This window comes from Halichoeres trimaculatus, unplaced genomic scaffold (assembly GCF_033239565.1).
Source record: "Halichoeres trimaculatus isolate MK-OKI-2021-1 unplaced genomic scaffold, fHalTri1.1 fHalTri1_scaffold_3, whole genome shotgun sequence".
NCBI classification, from domain to species: domain Eukaryota; kingdom Metazoa; phylum Chordata; class Actinopteri; order Labriformes; family Labridae; genus Halichoeres; species Halichoeres trimaculatus.
Window position 1 is genome coordinate 13,944,479 of NW_027437181.1, and position 22,458 is coordinate 13,966,936.

Consider the following 22,458-nt stretch of genomic DNA (forward strand, 5'->3'; position numbering starts at 1 on the left):
AGCAGTATTTGTGTGGGGGTTTTTTTGGTGGAAAAAGAGATAGTTTCCTTGAGAATTTACTTGGATGATTTAGTTTTCTTGCCATCTCTTAGAGGTTAAACTGTTTGGGTCACATTCATTTCACCTTGCTTTGGACTAAGTGAGATGATTGTGCTGGTAAAGCACAGGTTTTTGTTGATGTGAAAGACTGAAGAGGCGCAACAAATAATAGTGTGAGGAATCCGAGCCCATGGTTGTGGTTGAGCCTGTAATTTATTCCGCCTTGAGCGGCCTCAGAAGGACACCGAGAGGATTTGCGGTGATGGGAGGTCTTAAACTCTGTCTGACCTGAAAACCCACTTGAGAAGGCTCATTGAGTGTTCTTACATTACATATGCAACTTGTGATGAACGTTGTTGACGTTGGTGAGACATTAATCACTTTTGAGTAATAAAAAAGAGCTTGGAGTGCAGCGAAGGATAAGAAAACAGAGATGTGCCAGTCTAATGATTTGCTGTGGATGTTAGCCGATGTCAGAACAAAGCTGAATTTACGGGCATTGTGAGTAAAGCTTATTGTCTGCTGCCATCAGCTGAGTGGCCATTAGAGGACGTACATCGGCCACTCTCATTGTAGCGATAAACATTAGTCCGGATTCATCATTTACAAAAAGCAGAGAAAATCAATAGATAGTTGGAGATTTTTGTTGTTTGAAAAAAAAAAAAAGAAGTTATTTCTAACACATGGATTTTATAGCAGATAGCCAGTCTACTAAAGAGAGCTATTTGCTATGACCACAGTTTGTGAAACACAATAAAGGAATCTTTCAGATAAATAAGATCCTTCATTAAATGTCTTTTTGAATAAGAGGAGCAGAGGACAAACAGCCTGGAAGATCCTCTTTAGCAGAATCATGCTGCAACAATACAAATTCAATGACACATTAAAAAGTCGTATGTATCAAAGTGAGAATAAAGATAGAACTCTTAAATTCTGTCTGGTCATTTTCTTTGTGACATCAATAATAGAGGCATTTTAGATTGCACCTCCTATTGATCTTAACTTTCAGACCTTTACTTATGCTTTGCATTGTTTGACTAGTTGCAGCTTGTTTGACATAACTGTTTGGTTTCGAACTTGTGCACGTAGCTTTGAATTTGCATTGTTTGCACTTTGCAGTATGTTTCTCCTATTGCAGAAAATTTAGGTCATTATTGATCATATACCTTTTGGGCCATTTTACAAATCTGCATCTTTCACCACCTTGACAATATTGAGCAATCATTTAAAAAAATGCTCTGATTTATGAACTTATCTGTGATCAGTGTAGAGCTACAGAATAGCCACATTTGTCAATTATACCAAATATTTTTTTTCCAAGTTTCCTAAACTTGATAGGAAAAAAAAATCCAGTATCACTCCTAGATAACTTGCTAGATAACTAGATATGCTTCATAAAACAAAGACAAATCGACCAAAGATTAGTTTGTCTTACCCTGGCAGTCTGATTAAAGGTATAATTGGTAGCACTCAGCAGAAGAATGGCAGATAAACCTCCCATACCCTGATTACAGGTAACTGCTCCTCCAGCTAAACAGAGCAAGAAACAAAGATGGAGGCTGAATAGGCCGAAACTTCAAAGAAATTGGACAAAGCCAGGACGAAAACAAGAGTTAACATTGGCCTGATGAGGTACTTGGCTCTGGGCTGTGGTCTGGGTCAGAGTCTAATAAACTCTCACCACAGGGGCTCTGACAAGCTATAAAAATTTGTGATATTTAGTAAGTCCAAGAGAAAATTTACATGTGCTATTTGCATTATAGCTTTACTCCTGATATCGTGTCACAGTTGCGAGTACTAACAAAAGTCACGTTTGTTTATTTGTTTTTTAGCTTTACGCTTTAACATTTTGGCGATTCCTTACCTCTAAATGAGACATGACTTGACGTTATGCAAAACATAAAATGATGTGCTGAGTCCGTCTTTCAGTCACAATCATAGTTGCAAATCAGTGGCGCTCGTGCATGTGAGCAGGGGCGTTGCTTTGGAGGAGCTCCAACGGGAGGGTGAGGAGGGGCTAGGTGGAGTCAGCCTTATATTCTTTTACTACTTTCTCTGGCCACTTTTTTGGTTTCAAACCATTAAATTTGTTTAATATTGACATTAAGTAAGAGCATAAAAAGGAATGAACAAACAAACAAACAAAAGAAACACATTTCACACTCTGTTAATAGTTAATGTTTGCAGAATATATAGGAAACATGTATCTTCCAGCAGAACTGAATTGATATTTCAGGCTTGTTTCTAGTGAACAACAATATGTGAAACAGGAACTTCATTAATAACTAAATATCCGTCTACTTTCATTCCTCAAAATGTCTTGATCATTCGGTTGTGATTTACATTGTCATCAGCTGGAACTGCTTGGAGTTTTTTTTTACTTTATAGATTTTGTGCAATTCATCGTTTGAGAGGAGGGAAAAAGGGGGGTTTGTATGCAGCGCACATTCAAGCCAGGACTCAATAAGAGGCAAAGTGGGCTAAGTAAACAAGATTTAGTGCAGTATGCAATGGCTCTATTGTTGGCTTTTTGTTGAGCCTGGCAACAGTTTTCCAAATTAATTGTGGATCCACAGTGATGTACCATACATATTTTACCATTATGACTGCAGCTTTGTGCAGCAGGTGACGTTAAACAGCTTGTTGGTAATGCATAATTAACATATCTTGCCTCCTCTACTCCCATACCACATACCATTCTTGCAGAGAAGCTGGTAACAATCCCTCCGCAGCTTCCTGTAGCTTTAGCATATCAAAAGTTCAAGCATCTTAGAGAGCAGTTTGACTGTCACTCAAGAGGAGAGTCAGCCATCAGTAGTGATGTGGCTTTAGAGTAATCAGTGTGGATTAGAATTTGCTAATTGAACTGGCTCAGATGTCGCCTTTACAGTCTCATTCAGGTCAGATTGCAACCTGCCGCACTTCGGAGCTCCAGGGCATCTGTGGCTAATCAATGCCATGACCTCAGAGGAATGAGCCTGTCTGTGCAGCAGTTGGCACACACCAATCTGTAGCCTGAATTCACCCTCACATGGTGCATTAGTGGAGGTAAAAGTGATGGATATAGCTCAAATATAATCATTGTTTGAAATGGAAGTAAATATTATTTATTATGAAACTGGTATAAATAAGAAAAATAAATGTGGATTTTTAGGGGGGAAAAGGAAAGAAAACTGCTGCACTATAAACGTATTTCTAAAAATGTTCACCAAGGAAATGGATGCAGAGATTGAGTACAGTAGTGCAAAGCGTGTCATTTTGAATTTCTGTCACAATGTGGGGTAAAGAAGCAAACAAAATTCAATTTAACAGTCAAAATAAAACTCATGGCTGCAGCCATGATATGCAATAATTTCCATCGTGAGTGTGGTGAATCAGCAGAGCCGGCAGGAACTGTGGTGGTCTTGGTGAGTGTGTGGGCTGGTGGATTCTTTAGTGGTTAACAGTCTTAAAAAAAAGAGAAAGAGAGACTGTATTGGTGCAATAAATTACCTTGACTGTGCACTTTTTCTGACCCATTTCTGCTCTTTCTTTGTAAGATAGTGTGAGATTTTTTTGTAACACCTACATCAAAAAGAAATTGAAAAAAAGAAAGTCTCATTTGAAAATAATTAAGTTTGCAGACATAGGGCAGAAAATAACACAGCAGGTATGAAGAGGCTGGCTAAGCACAGTAAAAATGACTTTCAGTGCATTGGGGTTGCCTTTAAAACTTTAAACAAACACTCAAACCAACAGCAGTGTTGACATGACAACAACACCAAAGCCCTCAAAGTTGCTTATATCAAAGAGCATGAATGGATAAAACTGACCATTTTGCCTCTTTTTGAGTGACTTTAAAAACATCAAATTTGCCTGGAGGGTGGTGCTCGATTAATGGCCATGGCATCATTAAATCATGAAGGACTCTCTCCCTTCCCTTTGGAGCATGAATTTGCACCAAACTACCTTGGAAACCCCTCTGTATCTGTCTGTTGGATTATAAGACATCTTGTCTGAAAAGTTGACATTTCAGCCTGAGTGCAATACAGGGGAAAGCTCACTGGGGGTCAAAAAAGGATAGGGTTTATCCCTGTGGGAGTAGGAGCGTGCCTTGTGAATTTAATGCAGCCTGCCCATTTGAATTCAAATATTTCTTGTCAAGAAGCTACAGTTCTGACCTGATTATAGCACCACAAGGAGGGATGCCAACACCAACACATGCATAAAGAAGATTCTGGATGGAATACCAAAATAAACAACCAGCACATGTAGATTCTATGATTAGGGTTTCAGTCGAAGCTTGGTTTCAGAGAAGATGAATCCATGAACCTTTTATGCCATTTAGTAGAGAGTTCCACTGAGTGGTACCATCTGTCTAAATGTTTGCCGTTTTTCAGCAGCCTCTCATTTACATCAGTTGAGTCTCCAAGTAATCGCACTGGCAGATAGAGTACAGTCAGCTTGTACAAGCATGTGGGTTGAAAGCATCTGTGCATGGTTTTACATAAACTGGAATTGTTGTTGCTTGCTGGACCACTGGACAGAAATCCAAACTAGTTTTGAGGATTTTGTGTGAATGCTAGTTTAATATGTGTAGCATGAAAAAAGTATTGAATGTAAAAATAAAATAAAATAACTTGCAGTTAGAGTCATGAGCTATATGAAAGATAAAGAACTATAAACAGGTGGTTCAGCAGATCAGAATCTCCTCAAGGGAGCTTCATGAGACTTGCTGAAATTGTGAGGTCATAAGGTGAAATAAGGATCTCCTAATTGATGACACTTTGGGGAGATGGGCCACAAACATCAAGGGTCTGCCCATACCTCTGCCCCCAATAGGCCTCCAGAGAGTTGGTGAATCAGAGGGAAGGGGGTGTGTGGAGCTGGGGGTCTTAGACAGAAACCAAAATAACGATAAAAGCAGTTTACAAAGCACCATTATACTTTTTTTTCTTTGTCTTTCTTTCTCTCTGTTTTTTTTTATTCAGGGCCACTGTATTCCAGCAATATAGAATGTCAAAGGCAACTTGTTTTCTTTTTCTCTCACAGTGTCAACAAGCAGAGGGGGAATGGGCCATTTTATTTCCTTTTTTACATAGCAAGTGTGATCAAGTTTTCCCAAGCACTTCTACTGTTTAGAGTTGATATCTATCATAGTGTTTTGACTAACCAGAATCAAGTATTTAAAAAAAAGCTTGGTATTATAGTTCAGTAAGAGTCAGTTGATGCTCAGTGGTGGAGTTGGTAGTCTATGAATCAGAAGATCCAGGGTTCAGTCCTAGCTTTAGCTGTTCACTTTCCTTTAGAGTGTAAAGCTACATGTAATGTAGTCAGAAGAAGTGGGAAAGTGCTACATTAATATAGTCCATCTAAGAGTCTGAGCATTTGAGGAACAAGTTGGATCACTTGGTTGCTATAACTCAGGCCTACCAACATTAAATCAAAGGTTTAGTTGTCTTAGGATGATTCATTCTTATAACTGCTCTCATAGAAGAATGATTCTTTTTTTTTCTTTTAATGAAATTTCAAAATCAAACAATTTTTGGTTATTCTAACCTTTTCTAACAGAACTATAGTGAAAACAAGCCAAAGGTGACACTTTATGCCTGCTTCTATTCCTATAATGGGAATAACTCCAGGTAGTAGAATGTCAAATCCACATTAGTGGAAACAGCTCCAGCTTTTCAGACAGGAAAGTCAAAAAATGACCCCCTGGCAAGGTGACATCCTGACTTTTCTCCTCCCTCGATAGCCCAGGATGAGGGGGGAACAGGACACAACAAGCCTTTCAGCCGCAGCCAAGGTTTTGATGTCCTGAGCCAAACACTGCTGCTTACTAAAGATAGAAGGCTCTTATCAATTAGTAGCTGAAGACACCCCACTCTCAGCACCTTGGTCAGATAATTTGCCCTTGTGCTGGGCGATTGGATTCCCACCTCCCTATTTGTCTGCCCCTCCTACTGTCCTTCACAGTTTGGCATCAACACTCTGCTGTCTCTCTCTCAGCTCCTCTTCAATATAAGAGGGGTAGTCGAGGTAACCTTACAAGTGCAGTACATGGGTAGACAAGGGAGAAACAGAAGGTTTGGATACTTTTTTTAAGAAGGATGAGCATGTTGGTAAAATACATGATCTTAGGCAAAAATGTAAAACATCCTTGTGAAATAAGAAAAACATGAAGGATTGTTTTCAACATTTTATGATCCTGTCAAGCTAGTAGTTGGATCTTTCCTTTCAAACTGAACAGCTTTAAAAAATCTTGTACTGACTTCATGCAAATAAAAGTGGAGCGTCTTAATATTTTAGAGGATACAATGGATAGATTCCTTTCGGCTAAATATCCATCCATTGAAGAAGCTTTTGCAGTGTTTGAATAACAAATCCTTGGAGAATGAAGTTTTCATGTTCTCTTGCTGCCTTAATAAACATCAGAGCTCCTCTGTTGGCATCTCAGCTCAGCTGCGGCACTGTTCATCCAAAACCTATCCTTTATTAGGACTACAAATTCAATCCACTGCCCTGAAAGATTTATAGATTCATGCAAGTTTTACGCCACTGGGAGCGCTAATGGCTTTTAGTGCTGGGGCCCCAAGGAGTCATTGTGCATGAAAACCAGAAAACGCAGAGCAGCACTTAAGCTTACCGCTATGTCAGGTTTCCGTCGAAAAAGATGCAGTCGAATCGGATTCTGGTTCCAGCTGGTGGGTTTTTGAATGAAGAAAGACAGGGTCTTCAGCCATCTGCACGTACTCAGGCCTGCGCAACCTCCTATCTCCTCCTTTGAATGGCAGAGTTCTGTGGCTGTGTATTCCCTTGGAAATCTTCCCATGTTCCTGAAAGAAAATAATATAATATTCCGTTTTAATAATAAACTTGTGACATAAATGGCTCTGGGTCCTGTAAGGTTCAAATCCTAGGTATAAGGTTATTCAAGATTCTGTGATGTGTCATATTTATAGCTTCTGGTACACAAATTCCTAATATATCCATTAATATCACAATCAAGTATGCCATTGATTACTTGGTTAGCACATGTTGTGAGCTAGAGAGGACACTTGAGAGAGATGAAAGAGAGCTAAATGTCTTTGGAAGAAGATGCAAGGCTGACATGCACCACTAGAACCTGGAGCACCCAATAAATCAACCAGCGTCTCCTGCCACAAACCTGTCAACCTATTAGGGATAGACAACTGTGAAGACAGAAGGTGTACAGCCGAGATGTGGCTGGGGAGCTTGAGAGAAAATATCAGATAGCAAGAGGCGCTGGAAGGATTAGACACACATGACAAGAAAATGTTAAAAAAGGAAAAGCACTAAAAGAGTCAAGATTCTCTTAGCAGTTGCTGAGTGCTGAGTGAAGTTGTATACAAGGCTAAAGGAAGCTCGGACATGGAATAAAAAATGCCACAGCTTACTATCAATAATTTAACAGATTGCAATGGCACAAAAATAACAGTGAGAAAGAGCCTTTCTGTTACACCGGACATCACTGGAGGGTTAGGTTTTACCATGTTTGGATGTTGTTAGCTTGTGGTCTGTCGGCCAGAGTAACTCCAACAACACAAGTTTTGAAAACCAGCCATCTCTTACTCTCGCAAACATGACCTTTGACCTCAAACTGACTATTTTTAATTTTACTTATTCTGCAGGGATGTGCAAGTTTGTTACTTTGCTATAAAACAAGCAAAAAAAGAGAACACATTTCACAGAGAATAATATGAAAATCCTAAAAAAAAACTCAATGAATTAAAAATGATGGCCCTGTCCTTCTAAACCTCAATAAAATCCTGCAGTTTGTTGAAGAGTTTTAAGAAAGTTTGATGTGTTCATAGATTAAAAAGTCTTTTGATTAAACTTTAATCAAATCTGTGTTTTGATTCTTCTGTAATGATGCCCATCAATGGGTTCTCACTCCCTTTTAACCTGAAACCTCAGATATTCATGCCTGAAAGAATCCAGGCACTTTATCTAAGATACAACATTTTTATATGCTTGAAAAAAAAATAACTCTGCTTCCCAGATTCCACAGTCATACTGAACCTGAGTGCTTTAAGTATATTTTTTAAGATTACTAAGATTCCCTAAGTATATACTTGGAGATAAAGTCTTTGTGGTTAGGAAACAAAATCCCCTGGGTTTAGTTCAAGTAGAGATAATATTTGGTGTATTTTTTGTTTGTTTGCCTTTTTTTCTTTTTGTAAATAGAAAGAATCATTTGGCCAATTTCACAACAGACTTCTTAAATAGAGTGTGCATGACAAAGTTGCCTGTTTTGGCTACATATTACATATGTCGTCAGATAACATTTAACCATCAGTGTCAACATTTCCCAGCACATGAGACACATTATTGGAAATCCAATTTAAGTCAGCATTAAGACTCTCATAAACCAATTTAAGGTTGCAAATTTATTTATTTGCTTATTTATTTATTTATTGTCTTGATGTGTGTGAGACTTCCAATACTACCAGAGCCAGCCTCAAGCAGACACTCGAGAAACAGCAGGTTTTAGTACCTCTGCATTGTCTCATATTCTTAGACCGGAGGTGCCGCTTGAATCTCATATGCACTTAATCCAAACCCATAACAAAATGTCAAAGACTCAAACAGGGTTAGGGAGCACAGCAGCCAAAAGGAGATTCCTTCAAATTCAAACAGAATAGAAATGTTCAACAGTTCAGTTTGAATTTCTGTCCTTGAAACATGGATGAACTTCAGAGAAAGTTGAAAGAGATGGAAGAAAAAGAGTCGCAGGCCTCCAGTTGAGGCACATATCTTTGACTGAAGCACCTAAAGGCTAATGTGGATTTGAGGCTTCTAACCGGCCCAATCAGGGAAGAGAGGCGGGAGCAGCGGAAGTGACGAGCAGACGTGATGTCAGCAGACTTTCGTACTTGTCAGTGTTCCTTTGATTCTTAAGTTAACTTTACAAAAACGGCAGTAGTCGTCTACCCCCATTGTCACAGCTGTTTCTCGTGTTCCTGTAGTTGTTTGTCTATTGTTTCTCAGCAGCGACGTGCACATAAGCTCCGTCATACTGTGGCTTGGTGTGGATTGGTCTGTGGTGAGGGTGTCAATCAGAACGGTCGTCCAATCACCGGCTGCTGATTTTTTTGAAGGTCCCACCTCTGAAAACAAATCCAAAGAGCTACTACCCTGATAGACTAGTGAAATAATTCCGTGGCAGAAATATGAAACTGTCCGTCTAGCGTGTCAGGTTACCTAAAGCCACTCTGACTGTTTCTTTTTCCCTCTTTCAAAGACCACAGACATTTCTTGTTCTTTACACGTGGCACTATGCCATTACTATTGGTTTGATGAGAACATGTGAAACAAAATCTGAAGGATAGGTAAGGGTATATTATCTAGAATATCTCATGCCACCTGTGAAATTGTAGAATTGTAGACATTTCAAACTGTTAATAGAAACTGTTTAATTCACCCAATACCCCAATGCACCAACAGTCATTAATCTTTTTTTTCTTTTTTTATAACCAAGATAAACATCTTTATAATGACTCTTCTCAACTACTTCTTTGTATGTTCGGTTGCAGGGTTCACATTTGGTTTAATTTTGTATGAACCCTGGCTCATTATACATTTTATGTTTTATGTTCAAAACTTGAATATCTGTAGTTGTTTCCCAAGAAGTGCAAACAAAAGTTTCACCCACATTATGTAGAAAGCTCAACTTGTTTCTTTTGCTTTATTTTATTTTTTTATTTATTTCTTTTTTTAATCAAATCTTTTCATTACAGTGTTCTGTTTAATTAAAGTGGAGAGTCCTGCATTTCAGAAATCAGTAACCCATCTCAGTAAACAACATGCTGTCTTTGTTCTCAATAATCACCCTCTCATCATGCTTCAAAGAAAAAAAAGTGCATAAAAAACACGCACATAAACTGTGTTCCACTTTTCCTTGAATGCAGTGTGTAGATACATCATTGCCTGCTTAAGCTGAGTAATGATGGTTTGACTTGAATCCAACACTGTCGACACATCATAAGGCTCAATACACTCTGCTGCTTAACTATACTAACATCACATAACTGTTCACTTTGCAGGAATAACAGTCAGGTCCCAAGTGACGTTCAAGGGCTTGGGAAAGCAGATGGTGTTCAATAAAGTTTTACTCAGAACAGGAGCAGCTTCATTATAAGAAACACTTGCAGCATTCATTTCATTATAACTGATGCTTACAGAAACAACAAAGACAAGATGAACTCTTCTGGAATCTGACTGCTGAAAAGGTACCTTTATTTTTTTTTAAAGAGCTCTAAGTGTCCACTAACCAAGTAAACTGCTGCCATGTTCTGGAAAATTGGGAGCACAGGTTTTAGAGCTCCATTCAGTCACAGTCATTTTACAGAAAGGCAGGATAAAGAAAATATTGAGTCAACTAGTAAAGATGGGTATATGATAAGTGGATAGGTGGATACCAAAGCTGGATGAAAGGAAAAAAAGAAACTTATATTCAAATTCATGTCAAGGACTAACTGCTGTGAAGGAATTTCTACCAGTTCATTCAGTGTTAGTCATTGCATACAACGTTTCTCTGCTGTAATATTTTAAAAACAAAGCTAAGTATGTTTGCAAGTTTCCTCTAAATATTTTTTTTATAAGATAAGACAGAAGTTTCTCCATGCTTCCAGTTCAAATAGGGCTAAGCTAGTCACACATCCCAAAGCTATCGCTCTGTTGGACCAACAGAGGTTAAATTGGTATAGATCTTCTCATTTAATGGATAAATCAACAAACAACCGTTTCTTAAATTGCTAGACAGATCCCTTAAGAGCTGCGATTGATTTTAAAGCAATTTTCAAAGAATAGACAGCGAGCATTTCTATCATATTTTTTATTATACTATTTGCAAGTCCCCACCCCCTCTGCTCAACTCCATTTCTGCCTCCCCTTCTCTTCATTTACGTCCATCACACACAGATACTAACTCACCTGGGAGTCTGTGAGTGAGGAACCTCTCATGCGTTCCACATTGCTGCCTCTGTGATTGCACTGTTTACAGCCAAAGACAACTGCAGCCTGGTGCAGTGGAGGGTAATTAGACCTGTGCTTTGCTCTGCTTGTGCTGTATGAGTAATCTGTTTGGCAGGAAAGGCAACTGGCCAACAGTTATTTACCTGTGGTGAGCAAAAAGCCAATGTGTCATGCTCACAGATAGTTGAAGAGTCTCACTTTGGCCTGGATAGTTATGGATTATTTCTCTTGCTGTAACAGTTGTACTGTTAGAAAACTAGATAACCGTTCCTAATTGAATGTTAAATCTGGCTTCAGACTATCAGTGTGGGATTAGATATAGTTTTATGCCAGTTATGAGGAAAATATTATCATAACCTTTGATTTCTCAAACCAAATACTTAATACCAGACACGAGACTGAAAAGTTACAGGAAGATTGCTTCTATTTCATATTCAGCCAATTCCCCCTTTTCCCATGGGGAAGAAAGACCAAAGAACCACCTGTGGTGAATTGGATTGATTTTTGTAATTATCAGTCGTTCAATTTTATGATATTCATGGAACAGATGACTGATCATTTTCTCATAATTCTTCACTTGGTTTCTTGACAGCAAGTGAAACCTGTGTTTGTGTCCTACCTTATCTGACTTCCATGATTTAAATATCAAAATAACTATTGGCATCCTGTAATATGATGATAGACATTTTTTTTAATTAAGGAAGGATGAGATGCTTTGCCAATATCAAGTTTTACAGTATGCAATTTGGGATGTGTTAAAAATAAAGGTTTTTTTTTTTTTTTCTTTCATACTAAAATAGCCTTACACAGCTTGGTTGATTAAGGTAAATGAGTAGTGCTTTCTGAAGAAAAACGTTCACCTAGGAAATTTTCCAAATTGCCCAACCATTTTCTTTCTGCCAATTTCAAATGACTGAGAGAAAATTTTGTGCAAGAACCTGTTCCAAAATTCAAGCTGAAAGGCTTGTTTACTTCTGAGTTCCCTTGGTGAACTTTTTTCCTCTTAATGCTGCACTATGTATGTCATTCCAGTAATTCATTTTCCATGCTATTCATTATCTTCTGAAGACTGCTTTGCTGAAAATCTCTACACAGACACAAACATTCCACACAAACAGTGAAAATTTCTCTGGACTGTCTGGTCAATGAGTATCCTGAAATTTCCAGTGGGATATCTATTCTTCTTTATGATCATTTCACAGATAAAAACATTGTTTTTCCTATTACAGACAAAACCCTAAAAGGCTTTGCATTTAAAATATTATTGGCCGCAAAGAGGGGGTATTGCACTTTTCTTAGAGTTCGTGCTGTTTTTGTGGTACCCCCTGCAGTTGCTCAACATGATTTACAGCTCAAAAAAACATATTTATTCTTATAATGGTGTTCTGGTAAACCCTTTTAGCTTCTGTCAAAATCATATCAGTTTGTCTTTAAGTCTTTCAGCCCCACAAACTCCCTTTTCTCTGGTAGATCACCTGAGAATGGATCATTCGTCCAGTTTGCAGACAGATTTTGTGATTCCTACTTTGCATGAATTTGTAGCGGTTTGAAAATCTGCATGTTTAGTATGGGGCATTGAGCATTACTTTCCATTAATGATTTAGATTAGGAAATTATAAAACCACCTCTTTAAATTTTTGAATACTTGTTGTATAAAATTACTGGTTAATAGCAGCAAGCTTTAATGTTAAGACACGCTAACATCACTTACAAAGTATCAGAGCAAAAATACTGAAAACAAATGTTTGGGGTTTTTTTGTTTTCCCCTTGGTTTGTCCTCCATTGTGAGAGAACCCTTCCTGCAATACAAACAACATGATATTATTGATTTACCCTGTACAGAGAGGTCAGAATTTGAGGTCAGATTACAGGTAGAACTGGTACAGATCAAAAATATTTCTAAAGAAAATGCTGATATGTACTGGTTTTAATATTGTACCTGTGTAATGTAAATGTAAACCACTGCTGTCCTACACTGCTTTAATTAATCATCTAATACAGATGACTGAAAATAACAAAATAGTATTTAAATGTCCTTTTCCTCCCTTCAATTCAACATGAAGTCCCGGTTGAGATGCAGATTGTATATATAGAGTTTGAACAGTTTTGTTTGGAAATATTCTAGTGGCCCTACCTGAGAAGATCTAATGAGATTGGAAAGCTAGAATAAGGAAGTGTTGTAACCAATTTTGCTTTGACATAGTTTAATAAGACTCTGAACCCTCTGAGACCAACTTAAAATAAACTAAGCACCATGCCACACTGGTTTTGTAGAATTTAAATAACTTGAATGTAATCAGTGGTGTCAAATAAGGTATCAGTTGCTTTCACGGAGGTACGTGTACAGTATAAAAACTCCCTCTAGCAGACTGCCTTCACAAGAAGCATCTCTGCATACTGATGTAATGTATTCCACACCTTCCCCTTGAGTTCTGCCACATCAGCTTCTGAGCACCGCTTTGATGTTTCTGTTGTAAAAGCGGTACAGTCTCAGGACCCCTTTGATTGTGTGAAATGTGCTGTGTGTTCGCTATTAAACATCTGTTAGCAATTTTAGTCTTTAAGATGAAGGTTCGGGTGCTGTTGTTGACCCGTGGATTCTCTTCATGTCTGTGTCGGGCTGACTTTGAGCTCTTTTTAACTTCTGAATTTCACCTGGTAAGCATAAGTCTGGATTTTTTTTCCTGAATTATTTTATATATAAAAAACAAAGAGCAACCACTGCTGTGCAATTAGGTTGGATCCTGCATCACCCTGGTTTTACAGGATGCCATGCTGTGTGTCACTGCTGAAACAAGGATGATGCCAAAGACTGTTCAGTCAGCTTAAAAGACTCTTTTGAAAAAATAAATAAATAAATATAAAAATCTGAAAAATTAAGCATAAAGTCCTTTAAAAAGTTATTATTATTATTATTATTATTATTATTAATATTATTATTATTAATATTATTACCCACAAAGTGATCAGCATGTATTTCATTGTATGCTGAATTGTATGCTATATTATTATTATTGTTATTATTTGTGCCACTTAGGTTTTCCTCATATAAAGAATCTGTCTGTGTTTAATTGCAGAACTATATTAAAAAGGAAGAAAAGAGCTCAACAGTACACTGTCTGGGATCCCTAAAATATTAGACAAAAATTAAGACTTGAGTTTCACACAGGTCAAGACATGTCATTGATACAGGTAAAATGAAATAAATATAGCTTTTTATAGCACTGAAACTTTGCACAACTTCCACCACAGCAGCTTGTTAAGGCAGCAACATACCCAGTCTGTAAAACCCCGTCTTAATAAAGGTGTGTCTGACTTGGGGTCCTCAAAGATGTCCGCCATGCTTGGCCACAGCTTGCCAGAGAAAGATACTAAACAGTCACGGCAAGGGTCATACTTTTGAAGGAAAGTCTGAAAAAAATAATGATGATAATAATAATTATTCTCTGCTAGGATGCTTTCATAGAAACCCTCACCTCCTCAAAACAAACACTCTATTATGTCTATGATACAATAGTGTTGAACTGAGCCATTGTAAATGTCATTGGCAATGGCTGGGATTTTCCCATGATTGTATGTCAAAAGGTCCACTGTGAAACAAGCCCGTCAAACCCAATAATGCCAAACAAGTGTAGTGAATTGGCTAATAATGAGCTGGCAAGATGCTGTAGCACTGATCATGGGCAGCAATCAACGCTTAAAATTGCCAACTTGATGGAAACAAAGATGCAAGTGAAAAACTAAGAATCACTCCATTCCAGTACAGTACCTGGTACTTTGCAACAACAACAGCGAAAAAAACAAACAAACAAAAAAAAGTGATAGTTTGAGATAATTTCTTGAAATTGTTAAAGTATAAAAAATTAGCATGCAAAAATGACTTAATCAGGTTTAGAGGTATTAAATATCACATTAAAGTTGTGGTAACAGATTAAGATTCAGACAGCTGTGACATTTGGTTATATTATTATTGGTTTGGTTATATTATATTGGTTATACCTATTACAATATGAATTCATCAGTATTTGCAGCTAATAGAATAGAATACATTCATTTTCACCCAGTCTTTATAAAACATATTGACCCACAAAAGCATTATGAGATTCAGGGTCACATTGCCATTGTCAGGTTTCATGTCATACATTGGTAGATAATAACAAATGTTTTCTTTTCCCTTGTCACGTAAGGTTGAAGTTCTGTGGACCATGATGCAATGCTGTAACATTAATCACACATGCCGAAATGTTTCACACACACACACACAGACACACACACACACAATTATCTTAGAGGGCACACGATACCATGAAAGTGCCTTGCTTTAATGTCAAAGAAACAAGTTTTGAGTCTAATCACAGATCAAAGAAGATTTAAAAAAAGACGGAGAAAGTCATTTGAGCAAGGAAAAGTAGAAAATTCATCAGGCATTTCCTCTCAAACACCTTTCTTCAGTACGAAAAAAAAAACTGATTTCAACACTGTAAGCCTTCTCTTCACAAGTTTCCTTTGGTGTGATTTACACAGCTTTGTTAAGTGTGTGCTGTGTTTTCTGGTAATAAGTTTAGCTGGAGCTGTTTGTGGGTTGCTCTAATTAGTTACTTGTCCCACAAGCTATCTCTCTGATGTGGTAATGTGTGTTATGGATTGTGAGGGTGCGAACAGAATTAGAGTAAACAAGTCCATTGTGGTGGTGTTGTTTTTTTTTTCTTTTTTCTTCTTTTTAGTAGAAAGTAAAACTACAAACTTACCTACCTTTTTGGGGGGTATTTTTCAGAAGGACTTCTTTTAACATAATGACCTGTAAGTAGCCGTTGTTTTTATATGGTGAATAAAACAACATGCATAAGCACTGTGGAGACTAATTAATAATTTTAAATGGGCATCTATTAAAGATAGCTTCTCTGAAGGAGTTTTCTGCATATGCTTTGTGATCCACCTTGTTTTTATCTTTTTCCTCTTTGGAGTTTGTGACTATGAAAGTCTTATCCTCTACCAAAATTGCATCACACCGGATTGGACTTGCATCAATACCAGACATCATGCTGTACTTCCTGACCAAGATGAACACATAACAGGCGGCTAAAATTCTCAAAATGTGTCACCATGCTGGTAGAAGGAAGCTGCATCTTGCACTTACTTTCTTAAAGACACCAAACCTTTTTTTTCCAGCTGGAATGAAAGAGCACCATAATAGTCTAATTAAAAAGGAACTTTGAAGAACTAAAATAATATTGGGTGCAAGATGTTACATTTTGGCAACTTGTAGAGAAATCCTCAGAAAACTACTTCAGCTCCTTGTACCTTTTTTCCTCCAAATTAGACCACTTAAGCAGCCATCGAACAGGAGTGTCCTGAGATGTGTTTGTGCATAAGCAGCACATAACTGAAACTTTTAACAGACTCTGCCTGCAGCCAAAGCAATGACCTCCCCTGCTGTGCGTGAATCACCCACACATCTGCCACCATTCCAAATGACGACAAAAGTCTGTTTGATCAGTGACAGCAGTCTGAGAGACTGGCCAAACTCAGGGAAAGATACAACACTGACCCACAGGGACTTTCTTCGGAGCCAAGAGAAATTTACTCCATCCCGATCAGAATCAATGATCCAACTTGTCCAACTTGAGGCACGGCTGGCTGCATCCATCACAACATCGCTTCAACAGGAAAAAAAAACAAGAGTGGTAGGAAACGTGGTGCTTTGCTGAGATTTCTACAAAAAAAGTAAGATAAAACTTATTTAGACATTTGATTCTTCTTGTATAATATCAATGTTTTATTTCTCTGCAGTTATTGAAGAAGATAGATTATGTTTATTTGCATCTTGTCTTTACACATGTTGAAGAACAAATCACGCTACAAGTGTAATCAGTGTTTGTTATTTGATTAACTACTTGACTCTTTTACTAGAGAGCCCTGGCTTTGCGAAAAACTTGATTTTAATTGGTCAAAACCCTGGACTGGTAGTCATTTTTTCAAAAGCTAAGAAACACTGAGGACAGTCTAGTCGCACTCAAGTCACGGCAATGAGACGGACACATTTCATTTTTGCTGCTTAGCACCAGATCTGATAGGTTTCAATTCAAGTCGGTGTGTCAAGTTCAACTGGCTTTCCTCCATTGCTTTCCAACTATGAGCCAAATCAGGCAGGTTGGAGCCTTCCAGCTTAAATACCAAAATTCCTAATTTTATTTTACACCTGAGAAACAATGCATCAGCTAACACAGAGCAGAGTGAAAGGGACAGGAAGTCAGGCATCAAAAAGATATTAAAACATCCTGTCTATTTTTAAAATAAATCATACCACCAGTTCATATATTCTTATACAAAAAAACACCATGAGCAGAGTCAGGCCTGGAGTCAACAGGTTTGAGGTCTTGAGTACCCAACTGGGACAGCATGAAACAAGAGAGACTCATCATCGAGGTGCAAAATGAGGCAAAACCTTGGTCACGTGATTCCAGCTGTCCCTGCAGTGTGGCTGCTTGCTGCGTACCAGAAATGCAGCCAGTGTGTGTTGATGGACGAGGGAGGACAGGGCCAAACTGCAATGGCGCAGAGATGAACAGGCAAAGATCTGGCGCAAGTCTGGCGTAAAGGCAGAACATCACCCTGCCCAGCAACCCAGGAAGCTGGAGAATGTTAAGTGAGGCAAGACCTCTCCACTGGATTCTAATCTAAATAATTTATATACATAACCACCGGATCACTTAGTGTGATCCGGTGGTGTATATTTTTAAAATTGCGAGAAGGATGGTTATTTTGAAAATATATTTCCATATTTACATTGTGCTCAGTTGTTCATATAACATAATGTCAGATGTGTGAGAATACACACAAACCTTTTTTCAGTAGACAACCCTGAAAAGAAAAAAAAAAAAAAAAACCTAGCGTTCAAACCCTGCCATGTGATAGCAGGGAAGCCTCAAAGCTGAACAGAGATCAGGGAAAATGCCAGGGTGATAAAAATAAATAAATAAGTATGGAAATCAATAAAAGTGCTCTTTGGCCTGACAGTTTTCAATGATGATAACTAGGACTCAGGATGTACCAGGCAGCATTTTGTTTTGGCCCTGGGTTTGATTGACAAATAATGGCCCCACAGTTGTTGTTTTTCTTCGCTCGGCACACGGTGTGTAACGGACACCCGTCTCACCAGCTTGTGGCATTGGGGAATAATTACAGGGGGCCGCCTGAGGTAAGGCCTGGCAGAGAGAGTTCGTTAGTAATGAGGGAGACGGGCGGAGGATGGAGAGAGGGAGGCCTGGGAGGCTAGATAGCCTCACAAAGCACAACAGAAAAAAAGAGAGCTCTTGCTATAGCTGAGCTCAGTGCAGACTAAACACTTTGCTTCAGCACAACCTATCCCAGCCTTCACTGTCTGTAGAAATCTCCACGGCTGTTACAAAGTGGAAAAAGAAAGTAGTTTTGTGATGCTCATGGCCCACCTGTGTCTGATGGTATTTAACTCATTTGTATGGAAGTTATGGAAAAATGGCCACAAAGGGGCTTTGTCTGTACCAGCAGGCATGCACACATATGCTTCTTGCTGTTATTTAAATCACCAAAACCACCAGAGTGAAATGCAGATGCAGATTCATATGGGAAAAAAATGTGCACTTGAATTAATCATGTAAATAAAGCAAGTTGAGTGACAAGGGAAATTCAAATTTATCTAAGGCAAGGAATATGCTCACCTTACTGGAGAAGCACAGCAAACATTCATTAACAAATTATGTGGTAGCATAAAGGCAAGATTAAGTGAACACATACATTACCTTCTCTTGTCATCTTGACAATCAAATTGTTTTATATTACTCATCACACAACATTCACAAACTGATAGTGAAATAAGCTGTGTATGTAAAGTGTCCATCAGTATTAAATAGTCTGTGTTTTTATTAAAAGGTAAAAATTGTTAGTTGTTTGTGACAGCCATGTTAAGGAAGCAGATACTAGAGCTAACTATCTCTACTGCTGCATTATTCAGCCCATTATTAAGTAACTCATTAATGTAAGTGTGAGCTCATAAGTTTGAGAAGGACAATGCTGTTTCTTACCACAACATTTAGTGTAAAAATGTACTCATAACACTTTTTTTCCCAACTGAAGAGTGGGGTTTACACTGGTTTGACCAATTTACATGTATGAATTGAAGACCAAGGTCTCCTGTGTCAATTTTGTGTTATAGTTTGTTGCCCAGACAATGGTGCTTCAAGATACAAGCGGTCATACCACTGCAATAGTATGCTAGGAAACATAGCAATGCTGTCTATTGTGGTGCCACCATTTAAGAAAATTTCACCTATTAATGTGCATATCAAGAAAATAGTGGTAGACAATTTTATGGTAAGAAATTTTTGTGGCTAAGAGGATCATGCAGCTCAGCCCTATATAAGATCATGCTGTCAATGCTTTATAATAATATGTAAACATAATTAGCACTAAGAAGAGCTCATGACTTTGACTTGTTATTCTGAATGCCAACTTACACGTCTCCACTCGTCCACCACTCTCCAGCCCAGCCAGTCTCCACCTCCACAGGGTCCAGGACTGAGCTTCCCCAGCAGTCTGTTCAGTCTCCTGGATCCTGCCTGCTCACAACAGGCGAAGCTCCTCCAATGTGGTGCCGGCGTCCGATGTCAGCTCTGTCAGCCACATCCGTGAACAGCATGATGCCGCTGGGTTAGCACAGCTAGCTCATCCATCCCCCGGAGCTAGATCCCACGTTCCCAACAATGATGGATGGAAGGACAGGTCCACGTCGTTACCTTCCAGCTCACACCCGAGAACCAGCACGTCGTCCTCACCTCCTCCTCCTCAGCTCAAGGGAAATCATCAAGCCCTACACTAGTTAGCATTGACATGCTACAGGCTGCTAACAGCTGAGTTCACATGTAAACAATGCAGCCATGGTTACATGTGGGATCTCCAGACAAACACAGGAGAAAAGTAGTAAAAATATTGCTGAAGCTACAAAAAGTTTTGGTGTCCATGACCAACAATGAACCATACAAAGTAATGATTCACTCCAAATACGAAGATAACGAAAAAGAGACGAAAAAATTACAAGAAACGGACAAGGACGAGAGAGCTGCTGCAACAGGCAGCTACTTGGGCAGCGCCTAGCAACGGGATAAAGATATTGAAGTGGTTGAAGGCAGTGGGTCTGTACTCAACTACTGCACCAGTAGCTAGCAGAAATGCACACTCCACATTAAAGGAAGATGGTAGAGCTTCTGGGCTGCCAGTGTAGACTTTTCTGGACAAAAAAGAAATAAAGGAAGCCAGTTTAGTCTATTTTCTTTCAGATAAATCCCACAGACAGCCTCTTGTAAACCGATGGAGCTTGTATCCATCTTCAAAACCGTATTTCCAGATTAAGCCTCCTTGATAGTGTGTTATATAGTAGTCAATTGTAAGTGCTCACTCACTGTCCCAGTTGAGTTTGATTTCCTTAATGATACTATATGCTGCCTCTGCACACCATTCATTGAAGTTCAGAAAGTTGCAAGTAATGAAATCCAGCAGGGCAAGTTAAGACTTACCCAGGGAAGGAAGTGAAAAAAGAAGAGCAAGAAATGAGAGAACAAGAAGTTGTCACTCCCACAGGACACAGGCCATTACCCAGTCAGTGGGTGTGATCCTGTACAAATACAGCTCCCAAACTATCATACAACACTCCAATTTAATCTATCAAGAGACAAATCATAGCCCGCTTCACTGAACATCAAAGATGATTTAGTGTGTATCACCAGCAGTTTGTTACAAGAAAACTTTGAAGGAGTTTATGCCATATGCTCAAGACAGAAAGTTCAGATTTGAGATACAGGCATATATATATATATATATATATATATATATATATATATATATATATATATATATATATATATATATATATATATATATATATATATATATATATATATTTGTGGTGATGACTGAAGGACACAGATGTGCAAATACTGGTTAAAAAAACAGACTATTATGATGTATGTAAATTTGGTATGCTGTAATGATGTGTTTAATGCCCCTTTTTCTCTTACAACCATGAAGCCATCCCTCAAGAGCGATAAAATGTAACTTTTTTTTCAAGAAGCAGCAGCATCTTAAGGGGTGAGAAGTCTGGGCATGGTTCACACAGTACAGTACGCAAAAGGGCAAGCTGAGTCTCTAGTGTTGTATAGCACCAGGTTAGCTGCAGTTCCTACAGTTTGTATTTGCACTGCAACAATCACAAAGAGTTCCCTGAACCCAGAAGTCTCAGGCTAGACAGCTGAGGTTAAGAGGCTTTCTCTTTTACTTGTTTGTTGTTCAGGCCAAGAGTTGGAAAGAGGAAAGCAGGCAGGTAACGGGCAACTAAGAACAGGCAAGGCAACCTCAGAGGCAAGAGCACTAAGAGCAACAAAGCAAACCCAGACAATCTGACAAATGACATATATACTCCAACACTAATGAGCTGATTCAAGACAGGAAGCTTGTGGAGGGTGTCTGGAGGGCAGGTGTGGGCGGGAAGCAAATGATAAATACACAATGCACAACAAAAACCCACAGATGAACTGGAGCACAATTGTTATATTTCTACTGGACCAATAAAAATGTAAACTCACATAAATACCCAGTATGAGGAGCTCAGTTCTAAGATATCAGAGTTTTCCTTTAAAACAAGCATATTTTATAGGATAACATTGAGGGTGACCTATCTCCACTCCAGCTTCTATGCCCTGAAAAAATCCTCTGCCTTAAGGTGGTGAAAACAACCAAACGAGAACCACAGAGCAGAGCAATGGGTTCATAAGCATACAGAGAGTCTGAGTAGTCACTTTAAACTCAGCAATTTAAGGCCGTCAACTTCCAGCCAAAGTTGTCAAATGAAAGCCATCATACAAAAAGAAATCCAATGACAGGCGACTTAAAGCTTCAACGACCCAAAACAGGCAGCAGAAAAATTCTGACAGTGCCAGAAACTTCAGAAAACTCACCAGAATATGGATCTTGCAGGGACACATATTTGGAGATCAGAAACAGAATCAGTTCAGAAAATGACTGGCAACCTGCCAAACAGTCTTTAAAACAATTTCCACCATTTCAAATTTCTGCTTTTTCTTGGCATCAGCTTTGTAATTTCCCTGTCCTTCTGTTCCGCTGAAGTTCTTTTTACATTGCACTGAAGTGACAGCAGTACGAGGGAAGACTGTTAATTCTTTTGCATTTTCAAAATGCCAGGAAAAGGCAGATGAATCACGCAAGTTAGCGTCACTTGTCTGCAAGCATGTTTTTTTGTTCATTTCTCTTATCAGTGTTTCTGCAATTAATTTTTTTTTTGCCTCTTTTCACATCTTCTTTTGTGTTAAAATACAAAAACTACACCTCACCTCCCCTGAAGTTATGGCTCATTTATGGTCTTCATGTTACCCACGGCTGTTTTTTCACCTTGGC

At 38.5% G+C, this 22,458-nt stretch overlaps 1 long non-coding RNA gene across 2 annotated transcripts in view; it reads right to left on the bottom strand.

The window, feature by feature from the left end:
- LOC141787995 (uncharacterized) overlaps positions 1 to 22,458 on the bottom strand; it is a 293,794-nt gene that overhangs the window by 91,502 nt on the left and 179,834 nt on the right. For both annotated transcript variants that reach the window (XR_012598099.1, XR_012598098.1), the window contains exon 2: positions 6,665 to 6,854. This is a non-coding gene — a long non-coding RNA (uncharacterized LOC141787995). The remainder of the gene's footprint in view (positions 1 to 6,664; positions 6,855 to 22,458) is intronic.